Raw genomic sequence first — 7,294 nt, forward strand, 5'->3', positions numbered from 1 at the left:
CAAATCAAAATAGATTTTAGATTTTAAAATTGTCAAAGTAGCCACCCTTTGCCTTGATGACAGCTTTGCACACTATCAGCATTCTCTAAACCAGCTTCATGAGAAATGCTTTTTCAACAATCTTGAAAGAGTTCCCACATATGCTGAGCACTTGTTAGCTGCTTTTCCTTCACTCTGTGGTCCAACTCATCCTGAACCTCAATTGGAATCTCAATTGGGTTGAGGTCGGATGATTGTGGAGGCCAGGTCAATTGATGCAGCACTCCATCACTCTCCTTGGTCAAATAGCCCTGACATAGCCTGGAGGTGTGTTGGGTCATTGTCCTGTTGAAAAACAAATGATAGTCCCACTAAGCGCAAACCAGATGGGATGGCGTATCGCTGCAGAATGCTGTGGTAGCCATGCTGGATAAGTGTGCCTTGAATTATACCCCCACACCATAACACCTCCTCCTCCATGCTTCATGGTGGGAACCACACATGCTGAGATCATCCGTTCACCTACTCTGCATCTCACAAAGACACGGCGGTTGGAACCAAAAATCTCAAATTTGGACTCATCAGACCAAAGGACAGATTTCCACCGGTGTATTGTCCATTGCTCGTGTTTCTTGGCCCAAGCAAGTCTCTTCTTATTATTGGTGTCCTTTAGTAGGGGTTTCTTTGCAGCAATTCAACCATTTAAGGCTTGATTCACACAGTCTTCTCTGAACAGTTGATGTTGAGATGTGTCTGTTACTTGAACTCTGTGAAGCATTTATTTTGGCTGCAATCTGAGGTGCAGTTAACGCTAATGAACTCTGGGTCTTCCTTTCCTGTGGCAGTCCTCATGAGAGCCAGTTTCACCACAGCGCTTGATGATTTTTGTGACTGCAGTTATTGACATTTTCCGGATTGACTTTTTACATTTACGTCATTTAGCAGACGCTCTTATCCAGAGCGACTTACAAATTGGTGCATTCACCTTATGATATCCAGTGGAACAACCACTTTACAATAGTACATCTATATCTTTTTTTGGGGGGGGGGGGGTTAGAAGGATTACTTTATCTTATCCCAGGTATTCCTTAAAGAGGTGGGGTTTCAGGTGTCTCCGGAAGGTGGTGATTGACTTCGCTGTCCTGGCTTCGTGAGGGAGCTTGTTCCACCATTGGGGTGCCAGAGCAGCGAACAGTTTTGACTGGGCTGAGCGGGAACTGTGTTTCCGCAGAGGTAGGGGGGCCAGCAGGCCAGAGGTGGATGAACGCAGTGCCCTTGTTTGGGTGTAGGGCCTGATCAGAGCCTGAAGGTACGGAGGTGCCGTTCCCCTCACAGCTCCGTAGGCAAGCACCATGGTCTTGTAGCAGATGCGAGCTTCAACTGGAAGCCAGTGGAGTGTGCGGAGGAGTGGGGTGACGTGAGAGAACTTGGGAAGGTTGAACACCAGACGGGCTGCGGCGTTCTGGATGAGTTGTAGGAGTTTAATGGCACAGGCAGGGAGCCCCGCCAACAGGGAGTTGCAGTAATCCAGACGGGAGATGACAAGTGCCTGGATTAGGACCTGCGCCGCTTCCTGTGTAAGGCAGGGTCGTACTCTGCGAATGTTGTATAGCATGAACCTACAGGATCAGGTCACCGCCTTGATGTTAGCGGAGAACGACAGGGTGTTGTCCAGGGTCACGCCGAGGCTCTTAGCACTCTGGGAGGAGGACACAATGGAGTTGTCCACCGTGATGGCGAGATCATGGAACGGGCAGTCCTTCCCCGGGAGGAAGAGCAGCTCCGTCTTGCCGAGGTTCAGCTTGAGGTGGTGATCCGTCGTCCACACTGATATGTCTGCCAGACATGCAGAGATGCGATTCGTCACCTGGTTAACAGAAGGGGGAAAGGAGAAGATTAATTGTGTGTCGTCTGCGTAGCAATGATAGGAGAGACCATGTGAGGATATGACAGAGCCAAGTGACTTGGTGTATAGCGAGAATAGGAGAGGGCCTAGAACAGAGCCCTGGGGGACACCAGTGGTGAGAGCACGTGGTGCGGAGACGGAGACGGAGACGGATTCTTGCCAAGACCTTCATGTCTTAAAGTAATGATGGACTGTCGTTTCTCTTTGCTTATTTGAGCTGTTCTTGCCATAATATGGACTTGGTATTTTATCAAATAGGGCTATCTTCTGTATACCACCCCTATCTTGTCACAACACAACTGATTGGCTCAAACGCATTAAGAAGGAAAGAAATTCCACAAATTAACTTTTAACAAGGTACACCTGTTAATTAAAATGCATTCCAGGTGACTACCTCATGAAGCTGGTTGAGAGAATGCCAAGAGTGTGCAAAACTGTCATCAAGGCAAAGGGTGGCTACTTTGAAGAATCTCAAATATAAAGTATATTTTGATATGTTTAACACTTTTTTTGGTTACTACATGATTCCATATGTGTTATTTCATAGTTTTGATGTCTTCACTATTATTCTACAATGTAGAAAATAGTACAAATAAAGAAAAATCCTTGAATGAGTAGGTGTGTCCAGACTTTGGACTGGAACTATATGCTGATGACTCAACACTATACATGTCAGCTACTGCAGTGAGTGAAATTACTGCAACACAGATTTTTATTTATTTATTTTATTTCACCTTTATTTAACCAGGTAGGCTAGTTGAGAACAAGTTCTCATTTACAACTGCGACCTGGCCATGATAAAGCAAAGCAGTGCGACACAAACAACAACACAGAGTTACACATGAAATAAACAAACATACAGTCAATAATACAATAGAAAAAGTCTATATACAGTGTGTGCAAATGAGGTAAGATAAGGGAGGTAGGCAATAAATAGGCCACAGTGGCGAAATAATTACAATTTAGCAATTAAACACTGGAGTGATAGATGTGCAAAAGATGAATGTGCAAGTAGAGATACTGGGATGCAAAGGAGCAAAAAAAGAAATAATAAATAACAGTATGGGGATGAGGTAGTTGGGTAGGCTGTTTACAGATGGGCTATGTACAGGTGCAGTGATCTGTGAGCTGCTCTGACAGCTGGTGCTTAAAGCTAGTGAGGGAGGTAAGAGTCTCCAGCTTTAGTGATTCTTGCAGTTCGTTCCAGTCATTGGCAGCAGAGAACTGGAAGGAGAGACGGCCAAAGGAGGAATTGGCTTTGGGGGTGACCAGTGAGATACACCTGCTGGAGCGCGTGCTACGGGTGGGTGTTGCTATGGTGACCAGTGAGCTGAGATAAGGCGGGGCTTCACCTAGCAAAGACTTATAGATGACCAGGAGCCAGTGGGTTTGGCGACGAATATGAAGTGATGGCCAGCCAACGGGAACATACAGGTCGCAGTGGTGGGTAGTATATGGGGCTTTGGTAACAAAACGGATGGCACTGTGTTAGACTGCATCCAATTTGCTGAGTAGAGTGTTGGAGGCTATTTTGTAAATGACATCGCCGAAGTCAAGGATCGGCAGGATAGTCAGTTTTACGAGGGTATGTTTGGCAACATGAGTGAACGATGCTTTGTTACGGAATAGGAAGCCAATTCTAGATTTAATTTTGGATTGGAGATGCTTAATGTGAGTCTGGAAGGAGAGTTTACAGTCTAGCCAGACACCAAGGTATTTGTAGATGTCCACATATTCTAAGTCAGAACCGTCCAGAGTAGTAATGCTGGATGGGCGGGCAGATGCGGGCAGCGATCGGTTGAAGAGCATGCATTTAGTTTTACTTGCATTTAATAGCAGTTGGATGCCACGGAAGGAGAGTTGTATGGCATTGAAGCTCGTCTGGAGGTTAGTTAACACAGTGTCCAAAGAAGGGCCAGAAGTATACAGAATGGTGTCATCTGCGTAGAGGTGGATCAGAGAATCACCAGCAGCAAGAGCGACATCATTGATGTATACAGAGAAAAGAGTCGGCCCGAGAATTGAACCCTGTGGCACCCCCATAGAGACTGCCAGAGGTCCGGACAACAGGCCCTCCGATTTGACACACTGAACTCTATCAGAGAGGTAGTTGGTGAACCAGGCGAGGCAATCATTTGAGAAACCAAGGCTGTTGATTCTGCCGATGAGGATGTGGTGATTGACAGTCGAAAGCTTTGGCCAGGTCAATGAATACAGCTGTACAGTAATGTCTCTTATCGATGGCGGTTATGATATTGTTTAGGACCTTGAGAGTGGCTGAGGTGCACCCATGACCAGCTCGGAAACCAGATTGCATAGCGGAGAAGGTACGGTGGGATTCGAAATGGTCGGTGATCTGTTTGTTAACTTGGCTTTTGAAGACCTTAAAAAGGCAGGGTAGGATGGATACAGATCTGTAGCAGTTATAAGATGTAAGTTAGGCCTAAATATTTATAAAACTAAAAGCGTTGTATTTGGGACGAATCATTCATTAAACCCTAAACCATCTAAATCTTGTAATGAATAATGTGTAAATTGAGCAAGTTGAGATTAAACTGCTTGGAGTAACACTGGATTGTAAACTGTCATGGTTAAAACATATTGATACAACAGTAGCTAAGATGGGGAGAAGTCTGTCCATAATAAAGCACTGCTCTGCCTTCTTAACAGCACTATCAACAAGGCAGGTCCTACAGGCCCTAGTTTCTACCTTCTTAACAGCATTATCAACAAGGCAGGTCCTACAGGTCCTAGTTTCGACCTTCTTAACAACACGGCAGCACGGCTGGCGCTTAAATGTACACGGAGAGTTAAAATGAATAATATGTACGTCAGTCTCTCATGGCTCAAAGTAGAGGAGAGATTGACTTCATCACTACTTGTAGTTGTAGTAAGTATTGACATGTTGAATGCACTGAGCTGTCTGTTTTAAACTACAAAAAATATCAACGCCTCTTCTTGTCGATTGCTGTACTTTTCCACAGATACAAACCTGCAGACAGCTCAGTCCTTCTGGGTTCAGACAGCTCAGTCCTTCTGGGTTCAGACAGCTCAGTCCTTCTGGGTTCAGACAGCTCAGTCCTTCTGGGTTCAGACAGCTCAGTCCTTCTGGGTTCAGACAGCTCAGTCCTTCTGAGTTCAGACAGCTCAGTCCTTCTGAGTTCAGACAGCTCAGTCCTTCTGGGTTCAGACAGCTCAGTCCTTCTGAGTTCAGACAGCTCAGTCCTTCTGGGTTCAGACAGCTCAGTCCTTCTGAGTTCAGACAGCTCAGTCCTTCTGGGTTCAGACAGCTCAGTCCTTCTGGGTTCAGACAGCTCAGTCCTTCTGGGTTCAGACAGCTCAGTCCTTCTGGGTTCAGACAGCTCAGTCCTTCTGGGTTCAGACAGCTCAGTCCTTCTGGGTTCAGACAGCTCAGTCCTTCTGAGTTCAGACAGCTCAGTCCTTCTGGGTTCAGACAGCTCAGTCCTTCTGGGTTCAGACAGCTCAGTCCTTCTGAGTTCAGACAGCTCAGTCCTTCTGGGTTCAGACAGCTCAGTCCTTCTGGGTTCAGACAGCTCAGTCCTTCTGGGTTCAGACAGCTCAGTCCTTCTGGGTTCAGACAGCTCAGTCCTTCTGGGTTCAGACAGCTCAGTCCTTCTGGGTTCAAACAGCTCAGTCCTTCTGGGTTCAGACAGCTCAGTCCTTCTGGGTTCAGACAGCTCAGTCCTTCTGGGTTCAGACAGCTCAGTCCTTCTGGGTTCAGACAGCTCAGTCCTTCTGGGTTCAGACAGCTCAGTCCTTCTGGGTTCAGACAGCTCGGTCCTTCTGAGTTCAGACAGCTCAGTCCTTCTGGGTTCAGACAGCTCAGTCCTTCTGGGTTCAGACAGCTCAGTCCTTCTGAGTTCAGACAGCTCAGTACTCCCTCCCTCCCTCCCTCCCTTCCTTTCCAGTTTAGACAGCCATCCAGCCAGCCCTCCCCCCTCCCTCCCCAGTTTAGACAGCCCTCCCTCCCCAGTTTAGACAGCCCTCCCTCCCTCCCTCCCTTTCCAGTTTAGACAGCCATCCAGCCAGCCCTCCCTCCCTCCCTTCCTTCCCCCCTTTACTCCACACCCCTCTCTTCCTGCACGTATCAGTATCCATTACTGCAATAATATTTTAACTGGTGGGGGGGGGGGGGGGGGTTTACCACACCCTGCTAGGTTTACCACACCCTGCTGTCCGTGCATTAACCTCAATGTGTCTGTGTTTATCATTTTCTCTATAAAAGCCCAGTCTATTATGACATGGTTTGTCAAGTTTCTGTTAATAGAGTGTTATGTTTTCCAGTAGTTTTCAGTGGCTCTGTCCTACTGCTGAAGTATAGATCTGGTAACTCATTATAGGCTGAAGTATAGATCTGGTAACTCATTATAGGCTGAAGTATATATCTGGTAACTCATTATAGGCTGAAGTATAGATCTGGTAACTCATTATAGGCTGAAGTATAGATCTGGTAACTCATTATAGGCTGAAGTATAGATCTGGTAACTCATTATAGGCTGAAGTATAGATCTGGTAACTCATTATAGGCTGAAGTATAGATCTGGTAACTCATTAGGTTGAAGTATAGATCTGGTAACTCGTTATAGGCTGAAGTATAGATCTGGTAACTCATTATAGGCTGAAGTATAGATCTGGTAACTCCTTATAGGCTGAAGTATAGATCTGGTAACTCCTTATAGGCTGAAGTATAGATCTGGTAACTCATTATAGGCTGAAGTATATATCTGGTAACTCATTATAGGCTGAAGTATAGATCTGGTAACTCATTATAGGCTGAAGTATAGATCTGGTAACTCATTATAGGCTGAAGTATAGATCTGGTAACTCATTATAGGCTGAAGTATAGATCTGGTAACTCCTTATAGGCTGAAGTATAGATCTGGTAACTCATTATAGGCTGAAGTATAGATCTGGTAACTCATTATAGGTTGAAGTATAGATCTGGTAACTCATTATAGGCTGAAGTATAGATCTGGTAACTCATTATAGGCTGAAGTATAGATCTGGTAACTCATTATAGGCTGAAGTATAGATCTGGTAACTCCTTGTAGGCTGAATTATAGATCTGGTAACTCCTTATAGGCTGAAGTATAGATCTGGTAACTCATTATAGGCTGAAGTATAGATCTGGTAACTCATTATAGGCTGAAGTATAGATCTGGTAACTCCTTATAGGCTGAAGTATATATCTGGTAACTCATTATAGGCTGAAGTATAGATCTGGTAACTCATTATAGGCTGAAGTATAGATCTGGTAACTCATTATAGGCTGAAGTATAGATCTGGTAACTCATTATAGGCTGAAGTATAGATCTGGTAACTCATTATAGGCTGAAGTATAGATCTGGTAACTCCTTATAGGCTGAAGTATAGATCTGGTAACTCATT

Source organism: Salmo salar, chromosome 22, assembly GCF_965601325.2.
Source record: "Salmo salar chromosome 22, fSalSal1, whole genome shotgun sequence".
NCBI classification, from domain to species: Eukaryota; Metazoa; Chordata; class Actinopteri; order Salmoniformes; family Salmonidae; genus Salmo; species Salmo salar.